The 17,135-nt window shown below is 49.5% G+C and overlaps 1 protein-coding gene across 5 annotated transcripts in view; it reads right to left on the bottom strand.

The window, feature by feature from the left end:
- LOC113202757 (uncharacterized) overlaps nucleotides 1–17,135 on the bottom strand; it is a 173,852-nt gene that overhangs the window by 95,201 nt on the left and 61,516 nt on the right. The window contains exon 4 of one of the 5 annotated variants that reach the window (XR_008011397.1): nucleotides 7,110–7,175. The exons of the other annotated variants lie outside the window; for them this stretch is intronic. The gene's annotated coding sequence lies outside the window, so the exon portion shown is untranslated. The remainder of the gene's footprint in view (nucleotides 1–7,109; nucleotides 7,176–17,135) is intronic. 5 annotated transcript variants of the gene reach the window in all.

The raw sequence follows: 17,135 nt of genomic DNA, 5'->3' as shown, positions 1-17,135 counted from the left end.
CCCCCCCTCCCCCTCTTCTCTCTCTCCCCTCATGTTCTCTTTTCCAGGGGACCGCCGCCTTGTCGGGCCCCTGCTGGAGCCAGACGCGATAACTCCTCGGCCTCTCCTCCTCCCACCTTGCTTCACCGCCCTCTCCGCCCCTTCCCTATACCTTCTACTCGGTGCCCCTTTCCCTCCACTTCGCCTACTCTATGACGTGCCGTGCGGAAATAATTCATGGCACAATTCTTGTAAATGTGACACGCCCCGAGTACACACTCGTCCAAAACCTTCAACATTACCTTAACTTTTTGTTTAGGACAGGGTATCCTCTGTGGCCATCCAACTCACCGATACACTCAGGGTATGGATGCGCGAAAAAATTGCATTTAATTATCTCCTGGTTTCTTTTCATTCCGCATATCTTTTGCACCCCGACGCACTACATTTGTTCCATCAGCTGTGACGAGACTCGCTATCGCGCATCATTCCAACACTGTCTCATTTCTCAGACATATCAAGACGCTCAAAATGGCATGGAAATTAGCGCGAGACCTCCCTGGGCGCACACCTACGCAACAACTCACATCGGTGGCAGGGCAAAAACAAGTTCCTGCTGTTCTGCTCAACAAATGCAAAGAGACAGGGCGGGGCCTTCCGCCCCCCCCCCCCCCCCCCACCTACATACGTAGCGCGGAGAGAGAAGTTGATTAAACCGGCGGTCCTAGACTGCGTTCGAAAGAGAGAGAAAAGAAGTAGGTGCGCCCTTGTTCCCCTCGGAGTGCTCGTCACACTCGGAACAGTGTGTGTGAGAGAGAGAGAGAAGCAGAGGGAGTGGGTGAATGCAGACGCAGCCCACCTAGCCATGCGCCCGCCCCACCATGCTGTGCGACAAACACACTGTGTTATTTACATTTCCTACCGGGCTTCTCCACCTCTCCCTCTCTCTCTCTCTTGCCCTCTCCCTCTCTCGCCTGCATCAATCCTATCTCTCTCTCTGTCCCTATCTCCTCCTACCTCCCCTCTCACGTACGGACACAGAGGGGTATTTAATTCCAGCACGTCAAAGATGCCCTCGCTAGCTACACGCCAGAGTATCAGAGCAAAGCCAATGACACTTCCACACAAAACTAATAAATTTACACAACATGTTGTACTTTATTTTCAAAATTATAAAAACCGTCTTTACATACCGTACGGGACCTGGAAAATAGAGGCAAGAATGGGTAAATTATGAAAAGCAGGCGAGAAACGTCAAGGAAGCTCAGCAGGCAACGCTGCCGACGCCTCCGACTTGCCCCCAAAACTTGTTCCATTTTCTGGCACACGCTTTCCGACGAAAATGGAAGGCACAACGGGATGGAGGCAAGCAGAGTGGAAAAGACAAGGGGGTTGGGGGCACAGGCGGGGCAGGGACGAGGTGGGGGTGGGGTATTATTTACAACACACCGCTGAGAGCCTCGGCATTCGACTGCACCACAGCAAAATAGAGTACGAGTCGTGTGCCGTGCACCTTTATAAAGGTAAAGAAAAGAAAAAAGCATAGCCATTTACTACTTTTAAAAGAGTTATACTATTAATATCGCAACGAGTATTAGAGTAGTGATTCCAGAAGCCTAAAATAAAATTTTCAAGGAGCCAACTTTTGGCGTGGTGCCTGATCAAAAATTCCATAAGAGCTAGTCGCCGTGCAGCCACACAAAACTGGAGCGCAAGTTTGTTGCAAGCCTGAGCGGAAAATTAACATTGCATGACCTTTGCACCCTTTATAATACACTGAGGAGGTGGCGCGGGGAAGGGCATTCTAGTAAACACACACACACACACCAGCAACAGAGCAAAGGACGCGCTCCGAAAATTACTTGCACTCATCCTTTCCTTTTTATCCCTCTCCCTGAATAAGTCAAGGGGTATGGTGTCTGTGTGTACCGCGCACAAACGGCGCCTTTCATAAATACGAAAAATGAGCACATGCCCCTCCGCACGCACGCACACACACACACACACACACACACAGACACAGACACACACACACACGTATTCATACGGTACACGCTCGCGGACTCAAACACCGCGCAGAAGCGCGCGTCGGCCATCTTCTCGAGCGAGGCGAGACGAGTTCGGCTGCCGCTCGATGCGGCTGGCGGGACTTGACCCCGCGCCGCCCGCCATGTTCGCCTCCATGGCGACGGTGATCGGGCGCGCGCGGTGATATCAAGTCACTCAGACAATACCCGTTTGGGCGTACAATTTTTAGGTGTTCGTTTTGAGCTCTGCCCACAACTGTACTTCAGAACAATTTAGGACACCCTTAGAGACCGCATACGCAAAACAGTTTTACTAAATCCTCGCCAGGGTAGAAAGTATTATTTGCACCTGAAGTGTTGTTTTTATTATTTTTCTAAGTAAATTTCAAAACTCCAAATTTATTGTAAGAACAAATTTTTACTTGGTAAATAGCAAAGATGCCAAGACCACATCTGATAAAAAAAATTAGATAAGCCAAGTTAGGCTACGATAATAAATTGACGAGTAGGCCCTGGCCTCCGTTTTTGTCTCTCTCGGACGCATTGGCAGACGCTGCGTGCGGAGGCGACAGACACTCGCGTGCCGCTGGCAGTAAAGCAGCACATGATTGCATTGCTAACACGCCGTTTAAATATGTGTGTGAGTGAACAGTCGGTCAGCTTTATGGACGTGCAGTAAAGTTTACTACGGAATAAAGCTCTTTACGCCCGCCCGGGCAACTGCTTCACCTGACAAGTGTTCTAATCACGCCTCCACTCAAACAATGTGATTGTAATGCTTATCGCTACTCCTGTTGTTTAATATGATGATTACTATTATTGAGCAGACGTAAAAGTAATACTCTTCCACTGCCCCCGCGCGCTTGAAAGCGAGAGAAACAAAAACTTGTATGATACTTTAATGACCAGAAAGTTAGGAACACCGGAAAAACTACCGAAGCGAAATGGATTCTAAAGAGATTTCACTGAATAATCTTCTTCTAATTATATTGATTTAATTTGTATTACTGGTTGGAAGAAACAAATTTGAAGAAAAAAAAGACGCAGCGAAAACCCGCTTGGGATCGAGACAGGAAGCCAAAACGTAGGAAAGGGTAGGAGGTGGGGGTGAGAGAGCGTGTGGGCTTCCCGCTGAGCCCGAATCCGACAATCATCCAATCTCGATCAAGTTTCAGTCCCGAGGTTTGATTGACCAGGGGGTGTCAATACCGCATGTGGACACATCGCAGCTGGGACCAACCACCCCGTCCGCCCGCGCCCACCCACCCCGTCACAAAAACAACCCCTTTTAGGAGAACAGCGGCAGCCACGTCCCCCCTCTCACCCTGCTGCTACCTCGGCGCGCCGAAACACCACTTACACGTGCGTTCTCTCTCGTTCTCTCTCTCTCTCTCTCTCTCTCTCTCTCTCTCTCTCTGACACCCACACAAATACGCTCCTTTTCACTTGGCTTCCTGAAACAAAGCAATGAGCTACTCTTTCTATATTGACGAAGTATCATAAATCAGTATCATCAAAGTATCATAATTGGAAAATTTAGGCAAAGGGAGTAGTAAAACTTGTATCCAGCCTATTTGCCAGACTAGACAAACGGCCGCCCCAGGGTCGAGCCCTTCGGCGAAACCGTGGGTCACAAATGGCTTCCGCAACTTTCTTTTCACGATCGCTATTAATGCATGCTCTCACTCAGATCGACGGGAAGATAAAGGCGCCGTAAACCAATTATTACGATCACACGCGGCTTTTAAAATCAGAGGGGCGGCACTCGGGGCACTACTACTTCCGGGCACGAGCAGACGCCACGCCGCCGCTGGACGCCCCCCCCCCCCCCCCAGCCTCTTCCACAGCGTCGCGACGGCCATATATGTACGTGGGGTCGCAGTAAAACATTTTTACAGCCTCGTAGTGCCAGCAGTGAGTGAGCAAGCAGTGGTTGGCGGCGGGCGGGACGAGCGACCACCGCGTACGACAATTACCTGATTTACTGACTGAGATAAGGTGATCATGGCGATTATTATCACGGCAAAAGTTTGCGGGCCCAGACAGCCTCCAGCCGCGGCAAAAGAATGCAAAAAAATGTTGTCTTTCGTACGGACTGTATTTAGCAGCAAATGTAGGTGAGCATTTCTACAGGATCTAGGAGATGAATACATTGGAGGAAAGGCAGGGCAGAAGTAAGATATTTGGGACGAAGAGGGGGGGGGGGGATGAAAGAGAAATATAGAGCGAGTGAGAGAGGGAGAGAGCGCCTGGCGCAACGTAGTGCTATCGGCACGCCTTCATTTGCCTGCGAATAGCGGCGTGGCAAAGTCTGGCGAAGCATGGCAGGCAGCACCATCACCCGAGCCAGCCAACCCCCTCGACCACCCGCCCTCCAAAAAGCAGGCTCTCTCCCACCCTCTCTCTATCTTGTCTCGCAGCCTTTCACTCCTTTCTCTCTCTCTCGCACGCGCGCCTTTTAAAACATCTATCTCTCTCTTCCGGCATCAAGGAACACGACGATGACGCCTTGTTTTACCCGAGAGAGAGGAAAAGAGAGCATAGCGAGTGAGAGGGCGAAAAAAATTTCCATGACACAAGCTGGGTATGGAACAAACAGGACCTGCTGAAGCTCACCAGCGCACTTTTCAGCCGCCAGAGCATCATGCCCCAGCCCGAGCACTGGCACTCTATTTCCAGAAAAGACCAGAATGTTTTTTATTTGCTTAGAGGGAACGAAAAAGAAATATTTTCTAGAGCAGGCGGTGCGTTTCGATTACCTACTGCATCTGCAAAACCCGTCCAGCGCCCACCTGGTATCTGCACAGCTCCCGCCCTGCCACTCTGCGAGATTAGCTAAACGGTCGCCGTCCTCCTCACCTTGGTTTGCATATCTGACGCGGAGGAAACGCAAGACTGATGTCTCCCACGACAAAGCGGATTCACCACCCCACAGGCGGGACGACTGTGCAGCACAAGATAGCGCCACATCTCTGTAATAAATGTGGTGCTCCAAAATGAGACACGCTTTGCATCAGCAAAACTACGGAATCCGACAGGTCAGACACAGTCAAGTTTGTGACAACTGGCACAACTGACAATGAAAACGTTCAACAAGTAACGAAACAGATCGGACACTTTGCAATCATGAGCCCTCATTGAGTGTTTAACGCTCTAAGGAGAAAGGCGTGGGGGGAGGGCACATTCGCACAGGCAGAAGGCAGGCCGCGAGCGTCAAGTACAACGTAGGCTACGAACGAGGGCTACGAGAGGCCGACACTGCACCACACTGCATCCCAGAGTCGGCGCGCGAGCCGGAGACTTGAAGGCCTGATGAAGGCGACGGCTGTTCGAATGCAACTGAGTGTCGTCGGTGCAGCTCGGGATGTTTTTGCCCCCGCCCCCGCCCGGCCTAGGTACGGGGGGCGCGGGCGGGGGGAATGCAAGAAACGACGCACACAAAAAAGAGGAAAGAACATCTTCCTAGAAGAAAGTATCGCGTCCCCGGCCACAAATGGAGCAGAGCATCTCGATAACTGCTCCGGATCGCTCAAGGACGCGCAGGTGAGCAGGGGGTGCGGCGTCCCGGAGGTGTCCGAAGGTCGCGGGGCAGCCAAGGGGCGGCGGCGTTGGAAAAGGAAAGTTAGTGCCATTGCCCTGGTTTATGTCCGAGTGCGACAGAGACAGCCGGGCGGCCGGGTGGGTCGCTGACCTCGGGCACGCGGGCGCGCCGCCCAAGACGGCGGCATCATCAACAACAACAAAAAAACACCGCGACCGAGAAAAATCGTAATTGTGTCATAGCGGCCAGAAGAAAGGTGGCCCGTCCAACCCTTTCTTTTCGTCCTTATTTGTTTTTTTGAGACGGAAAAAAAGGGTAAGACTGACGGTGACGCAACAAAGAGGGCGGCGCGGGTGGAGCGTAACCAAGGTCGAGCCTGCTCTATTGACGATCAGACTATTATGCAACACTACAAGACGCGCGGGTCGCAGACTGCAGTCAGACTGCGCACGCCCCGTGTGACCCGCGAGCCCGTCTGACCGCGAACGCGACCGCCTCGACCTTCCCGGGAGATTAAAATTAATTAGACGCTCTGAGGCGGCGAGCGCTCGCCAGCGCTGTCAGAGGCCAATATTCACATTTAAAAAAGAAAACGGAAAATGAATAAAAGGCGATAAGATGTGTTTCTTATTTTTACATTTACCGAGCATAATGCGTCAGTCATGAAGGGGACGCTCCACTGGCAATGTTTTTCTCTAGGATGGGTAAGTAAGGGATTTGGGCAGTGGAGCGGGAGGCGGGCACCCTTTTAGGAATGACTTGAAGTAAAGCAAATACATTGTCTGAGGTTTGTACCGTTCAAAAGTTTAAAACAATGATTCTTTTTGCAGGGGCTTTAAAACAATTCCACCGCAACAATTTTGTTTCGACAGATGTAAACAATTCTTCTTCAGAAAGGAAAGAGCTAAAGTTCTGACAGAGCACCTTTTTTTTTTTTTTTTTTGTGAAATCATTTCGTTTTTTGGTAACATTATTCTATAACATTTAAAAACATTAAAAATGGCTCAACTTTATTTCTAATTATTTTAAAAACATTTAAGGAGGTGGGGGAGGGGGGGGGAATTAAAAACCTTGTTTTGTCAGAGCTGTTGTGGGAACACAAACATTAAATATCTTAATATGTCTACCTCGCAACTCAAAACCAATAGCGCAGTCAAAGTTTGAGAACGTTTAGGAAATCGGTCCAAATAGTGAAATAGTAGGTTGGTTGATAGTAATATTAACATGATGATTTTTAATATGTACGTGGATAAAAACTGTTCCTCAAACCAAAAAGCGTAAAAGCATTGAAATTTTGAATGCGTTGCAAGTATTGTCAGCTGCTGTATAAAACAGGGTCATTACTGTTCTATCCATAATGCATTTTTTTAAATGTAGCCTTACCTCAAAGATGTGTACATAGAACAATTTTTTCTGGTTTTTTCCCTTCAACAAATGATGGGATAGACTATGACGGATTGGTTATAGCATTAACTTTCAAGTCACGCTAAGCTTTTCCACGCAAAAAGTAGAGAAACCGCGGTATTTTACTTGTGCCTATTTTTTCCCGTTCTCAGACTTACTGGATTCGAAGAAAATGGCAGCTCATGGCCGCCACTCAAATCCCTCTCCTCGTCAGCTGCCCATACCTGCAACAAACAAATCATCGACTTTCAGAAAGTGTGCGGCAGACCGGGGCGATATCAGGCGTATGAGCCTTTTCCCCTCCCCTTCTCTCCACGTGTGTCTCATTTTCTCAGGCGCTGTATTTGTGGACGCATTTGGCACCAAAGGCACGCCTGCACCCGAAAAATAAGACGGGAGTGAAAATTGTTGTGCGAGTGTGTGAGTTTGTGTGTGTGAGTAAGTGTGAGTGCGGGCGTGTGTGTAAGCGCGGCGGGCGAGGGAAAATGAATTTCCTCCTCTCTTTCTCCCTTCAGAAAGAGAGGAAAGGCAATCGGGTTTGCTGGCGGGCTGCTGCCTGTTGGGAGCCCCGGGTGATGCCAGGCGGGGCGGGGGTGGGGCGCTGTGGGGCTCCGGCAAAGGCGCCGCAGAAATCGAAAAAGGGGGTGGGAATTTCTGGGGTTTGCCGACGAAGGGCGTCACGGTAGAGAGAGAGAGAGAAGGGGAAGGGGGGGGGGGGGGGGGGGGGGGGGGGTGGCAGCGTGTGGGCTGAAGCAAACACCAAATTGAAGTGGGTGGCAGTCCAGGCCAAGCAGAGTCGAGGAGACGGTAGAAGGAGGGGAGGCAAGGGGCGGTCTGCTACAAAGTCTAAAAGATACCATACGCACATGTATGTTGTATGTACAGTTATAAAGACTTGTGATTTCAAAACCCCATCAATATCAATCGTACCACTTTGAAATGGAAGTGCAGGAACTTGTTCGTTGCACCAATATTCACGATAAATGCGAACGAAATTATTTTTAAAAAATCTGCTGTTTTTCTCGTTTTGCTTCATATTATTTCTCCGTAAATATCAAAACCAAGTTATTTTCCCTCTTACTCTTCTCGGGTGCTTTTTGGGTCTTCAAATCTCTAATTGAGGATCACTTGAGAGGACTACTGATGAGCATTGTGGTCCCGTAGGTGAAGTAATCCGTGGGCCGGATGTGGGAGACGCGAGGGTTGGGCTTTGTTGGGGAGAGATATAGAGAACGCTGAGTCAAACCGGATGGCAAAATTCCATCCCAGGGGATGAACAGGTGAACGGTTGGCGTGTTTCGGGCCGAGGATCCAGCACGGGGATTTGCCTTCGATCACTACAGGGGGAGGAGAGAGAGAGAGAGAGAGAGAGAGAGAACGAGAGGGGGGTAGGGGAGTATGCCGTGGGAGCGAGGGAGACAGGGAGCACGGGAGTGGGATGGCAGAGTAAGCCAGAGCTTCCCTGTTTGCTCGCTAGATGGCGGTGCGTGTGCTCATCAGGCTCCATGACCCTCTCAGGATCACAGCCTACACAGCAAACAGAGTAATGTAAATTTGTCTCCAGACACTACAAACTACCCCAAGTCTCCGGGCGACGAAGCATATGACAAAGCGGGGTCAAACTGTTCTTCATTTCCAAATGCAACAGGCAATAGGAAAATCCATAATTTTATACCTGATAGTATGTTTTGCATAAAATAATAACACTCCAGCAGTAAAGGGGACACATTTGCCACATTGTTTTGGTTGCACCCTGCCAAAATGTATCTAAATTGTTTATTTAAAAAAAAATGAAGTGAATTAATTCAGCTGAGCCAGGAATTTTCAAAGTTGTTGTTATTGTCTTGGAAAATCCTAAACTGGCATTTATCTGTTTGTGCCCCTGTAACGTTTTTCAGGTACAGTTTGGCTAAGTGTAGCCAAAATTTCTAAACAAACATAGTAATCGATTGGTTTTTGATATTTTTTGGAGGTTGCACACTATTTTTCACTCATTACTGTAAATAGCTTGACAGTGCACGGTGCATAAGTGGAACCAAACAACGACGTTGTTATAGTCCTCTTTTGAAGGCACAAATTAGTTACTTCGAATAGTGCATATAATAGTTCAAATCCCTGAACAACATGTGAGAAAATTTATTAGGAGACGGCTGGCAGCCTCATGATGGTCATATGCAGGACACGCCGCTGCGCAGCCGGTGATCCCGTGATGACCGTGCACTCCAAGCGGGCAGTGTGTGTGTGTGTGTCTGATTGGTCAAATTGTGCATCACGAGCTCCCAGATAAGAGACGGGTCGTGGCCGGGATCGTGACCAGGCCCCGTCTGCCGAGCACCGCCGCCCGCCGAGCCCCGGGCCGAGCTGCGCCCGCGCCCGACCCGGTTCATGCGTCGGCCGCTAGAGCGCGGCGCAGCGATCGGCGCGGACCAATCGGGCGGGCGTCGCGCTGAGCCCGCCGCACCGCGTCCCGCCGCGTCACACCGCGCCGCACCGCGCCCCGCTGCGGGAGCGGCGGCCGGTGCGGCAGTCGCGGCAGTCGATACGGGCGCCCGCTGCTTCCACGGCGCTGCCGCTCAGAGGGCGCCACTGTGATCGATCAGCGGGCCGCGCGCGCCTCCGCGGCCGATGCCCGAACTAGCTCGCGGCGGGCGGCCGCTGGTGGGCCGGTGGTGGGCCGCGGGCCGGCGGGCCGGCGCGGGTGGGCCCGGCGCCAGGGGACCGCCGCTGCACCCTGCTGCCCTCTGGTGGCGGGACCCCCAAGGACGGCGGGGGCCACGGCATTCCCTGGGCGTCCCTTCCACACGGACCGAACATAGTAATTACACACACGGGCCAACACTCGTCCTGGTTCCACAGCCGAGTGCGTGCAAAATCTCTAAAAAATCATGAACGAAAAATGTCAGCAAAAGGACCTTTTTATTTTCGCCAAACACTCATAATTGAACAGTCTGAACAATTTTAATCGATATGGGCTAAAATTGGGACCCCTTTATAACAGCCGAAACAAGTAAATGAGCAAAAGCGGTTTCTTTTCATTCAGTTAGTTTTAGGTACTGAGACGTAAAACTACTCACGCCAGAAAAAAAGCAAATATGGATGTGCTGATGATCAGAACGCTCGGAGGCCTAAACGCAAATCAACATGGCATCAGTTTGTTTCTGTGAGCCTGCTTATTCTAGTTTGAATTTCACATGTCGACATGTCGATATTTTCTGATTGCAGATATTTCGGATATTTCAGATATATCGGAAATTCTATCTGAAGTCTCACGACAACGGCAATGTCAATTATGAAAAAAAATAATCCTACAGAATTCTGGAAGACCGTTTCGGCCTGGAAGATACCGTAAACTAAGGCTAATATGGGAGACAGAAAGTAGGCAACCCGGCGGACTCCGGTGCGTGTTGGCCTGGCATGTGGCCTACCCTGCCAGGGGCTCCGACTCCCCATCATCAAGCAAGAATTTCTACTACGAAGAACGGTGAACAAATCAAATTCATTGGCAACACTTGTTATTTTCTCTTTTTAAAATCTTATAAATATTGCGGGCAATGCGATCAGGGAGTATCTAGTGGGTTAAATTGATGAATGGGCTCACGACCTTGCCTAACGTACGGCAGAGGAGGGGGGAGTGAGGCGGTCTCAATAAACCATTTAATGGGCGCCACGGCCCGGACCGCCACGTCACACTGCGCCCCGCCCCGCCACCGCAGCGCCGCTCTGACGCGACACACAAGGAACCTAACGGGGCTCGGCGGCACAAGTGCACCTCACTGTCATGGTAATCAGCTTCATGCATCGGGATCGGAGCACAAGTCCCTCACATGACGCCTAGTAAGCTCTTTGGGAAAGGATAGTCTTTAAGGAGCTAGCAAGAATTATGTTACTCTTCAAATGTAACCGTATACCAAAATGACATTTTAAATTGCAAAACTAAATTTCTTACCGTTTAAAATGCAAAACAAAAAGTCTTACAGTTTAAACTGAGAAACTAAAAAAAGTTCTGGCTGCAAGACTAAGTAGTTCTACAGTTTAAACTGCAGAACTCCATTGCGTAGGGCTAGTACAACAGTCGTAACTGTAGAAATACACAGTTTTCCAGTTTAAGCTGAAGAAATCTTTAGTTTCGCAGTTTAGATTGTAAGGCTTTTAGTATTGCAGTTTTAACTGTAGTCTTGTTATGCAGTTTGATTCCAGAGCAAGGAAAATTAATGTGCGTGGATGTGTGTTTGGATTGGATAGTAGGGAAATAGACACGAAAAAGGACAATTTACCGATTTTTCTTTCAAGGGAACTAGCATGTTCACCATATCAATGGGAGTAAAAGGCGAATTCCACTTCTCAACCTTTTGTGTATAGAAGTTTTCCTAAGCATTACACAGCACACACGAGAAAAACCACATATTCGTTCTTGAACATCTTAAATTGACGTATGGGGAATGCTATGAGAATTTGGTGACTGTTTCGCCTTTGATTGGGAGAGGCCTGCACATATTAAAACAAACAATTGATGAAGGAATTAGTAGATTAAGGGACAGGCTATTACAGAGAGAAAGAAGGAAATTATAAAAGTATAATAACCGGAAAACGCAGGAAAAAACACATGAACTACCAAGGAATTGGGAACTAGAAACCAAATAAGAATGATAAGACAAGAAAGTCACTGAATTGCACAACAGGTGGGATTCATACAAGCACTTTTCTGGATATTGAAACGTTACTGTTGAAAATGTACTCATTCAACGCGCCAAACACAACCAATTAATGTTTTAACTAAGAAAATGTGAACAGTGGGGTTCAATACAAACAAAGACGAACTTGGTTTGGATAAAAATCGAAGTCAAAATGGACAAGGATAAGCCGCGTTCTCCAGTCTTCTTTTGGGTAGTGTACACTGGTTGTCCTGAGCCGGTTGGATAGCAGCAGCAGCGGCAGCAGCGGGCCTCTGCCGACCAGCCGCCCCGCCAGGCCACGCCACGGATCGATGCCTGTCCAACATGGCGCTGGCGTGTGTTCCCGCCACGCCCCGCCACGCTCTGGGCAGCATTAGGCCCCTACTCCTGGAGGCCTTCTTAACCCACCTCCCCTCTCCCTCCTGCTACGTCACTCTCTGGCCCGCCTCTATGCAGAATGCTACTCTACGGATGGCGGGGTTTGGCGCAGCTGGGGCTTAACTTTTCGGAGCAGAGGCCACCTTACACCGGAACGAGAGACAGAGTACAGCAGGCAGTTGACAAGGACATTCATTCTCGCATTCATTGGTAGCCAAAATATTTTCCTATTTAAACTAAATTTAAAGAGTATTCAAAGTGTAGTGGTGTAGAATGAATTTCATAGAGCGATCACTCGAAACGCCGAGGCCACTTCACTTTGCCGGCCAAAATATTTGCGTTTCCTATTGTGTGACAGCTGTTAAAATTTTATACGAAACTGCTAACTTTTGGCCAAGTTTAATGCCTCTCTATAGCCTCTTTTAAATCGCAAATTTGAACAGACTTACTTAAAACTTAGGTTCTGTCAGTGCTACTCTTGAGTTTCGAGAGTCGACATAATGATTTTATATACATAAAATTACTATTAAAAGTGTCACTCAGATATAAGTTTACAGTCTAAAAACTAAAACTCTGACGCAAAACGAAACTCAATTTTAAAATAACTACCGTATGGTAACTTAACGTTATAGTAAAGTACTGCATTTTAAGCTAATGGTAACAACTGTAGTTTGTAAGTGTAGGACCGTAGAAACGTGTCCCACACGTCTAACTGCAGTATCATACGGACCACTCACACCACTTGTGCTTTTCGATCAGTCCACTAATTTTCCTCCCAACGCTAAGTCTGTCGTTCAGGCCCCCTCTCTCTCCACCGCATACGCTTCCGCCCAAGTCCAGCCAGGTACCGCTCCCCTGGAATGCACAGGCACAATGCAGACGGTGACGGCGGCCGTCTGGTCCCCCCGGGTCCTTCCAGCCAGATCCCTCCGGCCGCCAGGCCCGGGCCCTCGTTCCCCCACGACAAGGCGGCACAAAAAAAAAATGGTGGAGTCAGCCATTTTTTGCATCGGTGCAGCACAGCACTGCACGGCAGACCCGCCTGCCTTTCGGTGGAACCGCTCACCTTCGCCGCCCTCACAATGCCCGCCACCTACGGAGTTGTGCGTCTCGACAACGGGACGGGGGGAAAAAATATCCGGGTGAATGACCGGAGATGCGTGGGCAGATATAGTGGTGGGCACACAGGCTGACGCTATTTTTTGTGGCCCCGGGTGGGTCGGGTCGTCGGGTTGACCTGATAATCGCATTCCTCCAACTATTTCCTCGATCAGCTGACCGATTCCGGGCGTCGACTGCGGCGCCGCTGCCCCTGCAACGTTGCAAGACTTGTGGTCGTAAAACTCAACAGCTGATCGTTGGGCTGTAGGGGCGCTAGTGGGTGTGTCCGCACGACACGAGCGGGTGCGTGCGTGTAGAGCAAGCGCGAGCCTGATGCGGGGCGAGTCTCTCGCAGAAGATATTTTCGCTTACCCCTATAACACCTTCGTGTATTCGAACATTTAAGTCGATACGTGAACAGGTAACCTCCGACCTTATGCTCACGCTTTGTTCAAGCAAACATGTTTTAATTGCGCAGAGTAGAAGACATATTTTTAGGACAAAGAGAGCGTTTAAATATATTTTATTGTGATTTCCTAAAACTTACTCGATACGGAGCAACGGAGAAACTGAGAAATCACAACGGTACTTTATAGTCCATAATCGTGCATTTTGCTATATCAATTTGAAATAGTTGTGGTCCAGAGATGGGAACTTTGAAGTTAACCAATTTTTGACAACGAAAGAAAAGTTGTCATAGATTATTCCCCAAAAGTCACAAAGAGTTCTGGCAATATTTTTCACAAACAATTTTTCGTAAAGTTCAGACTTTAAATAAAGATAGAAACGGAGGTCCAAATGGAAGAGCCAAGCCTGAATTTTTGGCGCAGTACGCGTTCGTCGGGGTGCTCTTCTCCCTCCTTCATAAAAATGCGCCCCCCATTTACTTATACTTCTCTTCTCCACCTGCAAGCACCCCTGCCCCGCGCAGCCGCGGGGCCCCGCACCCCCGCCAGCCAGGTTATCAAGGCGCCTCTGAATATCTCGCTCTCACTCCCTCTTATCCTATCCCATCTCCTCTCCTCCTCCGCCCGCTTCCCCTTCAAAATGATCTCCCCCTCTGCACTCAGCCCGCCTCCCTTCCCCTTGCCCTCTCTCTTCCTTGCCGTAGAAGACGTCTGGCAACGTCGGAATTGGACGGTCCGAGATGAGATGAGGCACGTCGGCGAAGCAGCAAGAGCAAAAACAACAACACATTTTTTTTCTCCCGCGCCAAATGATGATGTCGGGCTTCCATTTGACGTACAGCCCGATAGAGCAGACCCGCGAACCGGATATTTGAACTTAAAAATTTTCGATCTCGTCGCTGTCTAGAATGTAGACAAAGTAAGTTCTAAGGTAAGGGCCAAGCTCCCCCATACGCGCGAGGCGCGGTAGAGTTAGGACCCCTGAGGCTCCCCTCGACGCAAACTAAGAACTACGAGTCCTGCCTCCCACTTACTTCCTACCCCTATTATTATCTCAACCCCCAGCTCTCTGTCTCTAATCCTCTATCTCCTCCTCCAACCTCCCTTTCTCCTTCTCTCGCTCTAAGTCTCCTCACGTGTTACAGTTTGCTCGCCTTTTACTCAAAAAGTTTCCGAAGCAGTAGCGGCACAACATTATTCGAAGACATATCCTTCCGGGTGCGTCGAAGAACTCCAAGCAGATAAGGGAAAGAGGAGAGGCGAATCACGTCAGAGGGGTGATCAGGGACAAAGTTTAGCAACAACCATAACGTAGTGGAGTCAAGGTTGTCGCTGTCCATATTCAAAATGTTAAACGGCAATTCTTTGGCATCTTAACTAAAAACGAAGTTACTTTCGTGTTATCAGACGTATTGTCAAAGAGTAGTAGTACGCATGGCATCCATGGCCCCATGGAGAGTGGTGCAGCACAGATACTCTTCTCCCTCCTCTTTCTACCTTCGGATCTTACCAACGCCACGCCGAGCCTCCTACCACGGCAGTGACGGTCAGCCTCAGGGGGGAGAGCCAAAAACCGGTTGAGTTTGAGGTCGAACCGGGCAGTGCGGCGACGCCCAGACCGGACAACGCATGCGTGAGTGTGTGCGTGCGAGGAAGACAGTTGTAGCGGGTCCCATCGGCTGACGTGACGAGTGAGACGAGAGATGTAGAAGGCAGGCATAATTAACGCTGCAAATGGACGCTAACGGCATGGCCGGCCGACCGCGAGCTTTGCATAGCCAAGCAGGACGCAATAACACACCATGTCGGACAGGCCAGCCTCAGTACAACACCCACATGTAAGCTCAACTTCTTCGCAAACGACTTATAGTACACGACCAAACCGATCCTCACTGAATCTGCTATAATCTGGAATTGCAACAAGAGTAGAACGTGCGAGTTCTACTCTTGCAACAGAAAGAAATGTTCTACAGTTATAGGATTAGATCGAGCGTCCTCTTTACTATAGAAACAGCTAGACATTTTGTTTTACTCTTGAACCAATGAGACTGTGTCACTGTCCTATTTACAAAACATATTTGGTTTCGATGATTCGGTTAAGATTTCCATCTATTCCTTTAGATTAGATAAGTAAAACGGAAACAAATTTGGAGTTCGAGGGAGGGAAAAGGAGGGAGGGGAGAGGTAGGAAAGGGGGGGGGGGGAGAATGAGGAATAGGTGTCTGGAGCGCGCAGGCATGGCCCCACTGTACATAAAACAGGAGCAAGCGTGGCAGTAGCAGGCGGCAAAGGCATCCGCCCGCCAGGCCGCCCGCCAGGCCGCACTGCTGGGGCGTAAACCACGCCCCCGCGCACAGCGGCGCACAGCGGCGCACAGCGCGGCACCGCCCGTATGCGTACATGCTTTATATTATGAATATTCATACACGGCCATACAGATTGCTCCAGGGGATGACGGAGGTGGCGGCGGGCTTTTCCACACACGTGTGACCAACCCCACCACCGGATCAGATTCAGCAAGCGAGGCCACACAGTATGATGAGTGTCAGAAATTTTCGGGGAGTTGAAAAGAGTTGAAAGGCAGGAATGGTCACCACACTACAATGTATCCTCGCTGTAGAAACTTTTATCACCTGTGAAAAATTGTAACGTCTTAAAGTAAGGTGTGGCCTGAAAAGACGTTAACACATTTAAATCAATGAACGTTACGTAAAGAAAGAATGTTTCTCATTGCACTTCTGAGCAAAACTTCTTTCATTTGAAGATTTTATTTGTATTTCACTTCTTTTTGCAGAGGATTGCAGACACGCTTGACAGGCTCCTGACAGCTCGGACTACCTCTCTAAATATCGTTTCCGTTTTGGTATGGGAATGTCGCGGAATGTTGGGCGACTGAGTGTGTGTGGGGGGGGGGGTGAATGTACACGCCCCTGAGTGCGCGAGCGCAAATGTGCGAAAAGGGGAGATTTGGGAAAGGAAAACGCGGGATGAGGATGAGGAGGGGGGGGGCAGGCACCGACTCGCGTAATCACACCGGAAGTACCCTCCCGTGAATTCATCTTCCAAGATGGCAGCGCGGCTGGGGAACACACAGTGACGTGACGCGATTGCCCCTCAGACGCGCGAACCCCGCCACGCCCCCGGCACGCCACCTACGACTACGAAAAGCCTCTCCTGGCGGGATGCACGTAAAAAGCGGCTGACTTTTCATTTTATTCATAAAAACAAAAGTACACCAGCGGCAGCATCGGCAAGGGGAAGATGGAGAAGGTGAAAATGCCAGCGCCCTCCTAGAAGGGCGAGGACTGGGGGATGATTTATCAGAAGAATAGTGAGGGAGTGAAGTGGGTGAGAGGGAGAGCAGGTAAATGGGGGAGAGGTGTATAGGTGTGGCATAAACCAGCCCACGTTAACAGAGATTTTTTCCCCTTTGTTTTCTTTGGTACGTTTCTTTCTCCAGAAAACTAATAATATAAGACATAAATCTTCGTTGTCCCTTTTTGAGGTTTCACTTTCTCCAGACCGATGCAGCATAGGCCTACTTTTTTGAGGGGCGCCATAATGAAGGGTGCCTTCATACTCTCCCCAGGGAAGGCCGGCGTGAGGTATACAAGTATGCGGGTAC

The sequence above is a fragment of the Frankliniella occidentalis genome, unplaced genomic scaffold, assembly GCF_000697945.3.
Source record: "Frankliniella occidentalis isolate FOCC.00 unplaced genomic scaffold, Focc_3.1 Scaffold102, whole genome shotgun sequence".
In the NCBI taxonomy this organism is placed as follows: Eukaryota; Metazoa; Arthropoda; class Insecta; order Thysanoptera; family Thripidae; genus Frankliniella; species Frankliniella occidentalis.
Note: the sequence above shows the minus strand (reverse complement) of the source record. Positions and strands in the feature narration are given on the sequence as shown.